This window comes from Hippopotamus amphibius, chromosome 12 (genome assembly GCF_030028045.1).
Source record: "Hippopotamus amphibius kiboko isolate mHipAmp2 chromosome 12, mHipAmp2.hap2, whole genome shotgun sequence".
In the NCBI taxonomy this organism is placed as follows: domain Eukaryota; kingdom Metazoa; phylum Chordata; class Mammalia; order Artiodactyla; family Hippopotamidae; genus Hippopotamus; species Hippopotamus amphibius.
This window is the reverse complement of record NC_080197.1, coordinates 71372510-71374611: the sequence shown is the minus strand read 5'-3', so window position 1 is coordinate 71374611 and position 2102 is coordinate 71372510. Positions and strand designations below refer to the sequence as shown.

Below are 2102 nucleotides of genomic sequence, written 5' to 3'. Positions count from 1 at the left end.
CTTTCTCCTCTCTGTTATATCATTAACCATTCTGCCAGTTTTCAGTCTTTATATATGATGACTTTTAATTTTCCTATAAGTTTTATCAAAGATGATGTTTGCATTTCTGTTTCTTTTCTTGTTTTTGTTTAGACTTTGAGAAGAAAGGGATAGGAAATGTTTTTACTATTACTCTATAAGTCACTCTCAGTTATATTTAAGGAAAGCAATTGACCAATAGGCTAAAAAAATCCAAACAAAAGGCTCCCAGAGGCTTATAAACCAAAGCTTCTGTTCCCATCCTTCCACTCAAAGAGCTTACACCAAGGTAACCAATGACTTCCAGGTTGCTAAAATCAATGGAGATGTTTCAATCTTCATCTCAATTTGCTTCTCAAAAGTAATGGACATTGTTTACAGTTCTGTCCTACTGAAAACACACTCTTCCTTTGGCTCCATGATATTGTGTGTACCTGTTTCATATTCTAACTCTCTGATTGCTCTACTCCTTACTTCTTTCATTTATCTAATATTTATTGAGTCCCTCCTCTACATCAGTTTTTCTACTAGGAGTTTAGGATGTAATGATGAAAATAAAAATCACAATTTCCACCATATAGGAGTTAAAGCCTTGCATGTCCTTTGCAGATGCCTATGCTTCCATTTAGCCATGAAATTATGAAATTCCTCTAATTTTGTTTTAGATTCTTTTCTCTTCTCACTATATACTATCTCCTTAGAAAAATTCAGCCTAAAAAAAAAGGTAACTATATGAGGTGATAGATGTGTTAATCAACTTGATTGTGGTAATCATTTCACAATGTATGTGTATATCAGATCATCACCCCGTACACTTTAATTCCATACAATTGTTTTAATATAGGACACTCCACAAATTTGCGTGTTATCTTGCACAGGGGCCAAGCTAATCTTCTCTGTATCATTCCAATTTTAGTATATATGCTGCCAAAGCAAGCACTGTATACAACTTTATACATCAATTACATCTCAATAAAACTGGAAAAAATAAAAATAAAAACTCATCCTTGCCTACAGCTTCAATTGTCATCTATGTGCCATGATACAAAGTTCTGTCTTGCCAAGACCTCTACTGAGCTTCACACCTTTACCTATATGACATCTTCATTTAAATATTTTAAAGTCTTCAAAACAAAATTAATCTGATAATCCTAGCTGTAAAGACCATCATCCAACTACTCATGCAATACAAAATCTATAGCTTTAGCTCTGTGTCATTTCATACAAGATCCACCACCAGTTTTTGTCCCCTTTTCTAATTTTCTAAATATTTCTCACCTTGTCTCCATCTCTATCGCCATCTTCATTCGCCCATGCTCTACAATATCCTCCCTACTTGGTGACCTGTAACTATTTTCGCTTTTCCTCCAAATTCTTTTCCAAGCTGTACTCTGCAACCAAGGTAAGCTTTTCAAACCATATATGGGATAATGTAATGTGTGTCCCCAACAAAAACCTATTCTGTCCAGCCAAAGGACTAGGAAACAGCCTGGCACAACAGAAAACATAATAATCACTCTTCTACAGTCAAACACCACAGAAAAAGCTATGGTTCCAAGTGGGGAGCCTAAACTTCCACACATGCCAGGCTGTAACAAGGTGCCCAAACCTGTGCCAGAGTAACATCAGAGAAGACCAAGGAGGAAACTTACATCCCCAACTTTCATCCCTACCTAGCAGTTTGAGACCCTCATTTTCCTCCCACTCCATAGAGTCAGTGGAGACCAGATGGGGAGCCTGGACTTCCTCCCTCATCCAGCAGTAAAGAAGCACTCCCTCCTTTCCATACCGAGGTGGTGTCAGTAGAGAGTACGTGAGAAGCAGAAACAAAACACCCCTATTCCTTCCTGACAGGGTGGTATCAGTGGAGCCCTTGTAAGGAGCCAGAATTCCATCCTTTCCCTGCTTGGGAGTCAACACAGGTTGAGGGAGAGATCTTTACTTCTACCCCTCCTTGGCAGTAATTCAGTACCTCCACCTTTCACCTGCTGGAGTAGTATCACAGAAATCCAGCTAAGACAGAAGGTTTAAATAAGATCCAGAGTCTCATAATACCTAAAATATCTTGTTTCAATTGAAAATCA

General features: G+C 38.0%; 1 non-coding gene across 1 annotated transcript; it reads right to left on the bottom strand.

Moving 5' to 3' along the window:
* Positions 1 to 852: 852 nt before the first annotated feature.
* Positions 853 to 958, bottom strand: LOC130834279 (U6 spliceosomal RNA). The gene has a single exon (XR_009048660.1). It is a non-coding gene; the product is annotated as a U6 spliceosomal RNA (small nuclear RNA).
* Positions 959 to 2102: the final 1144 nt, after the last annotated feature.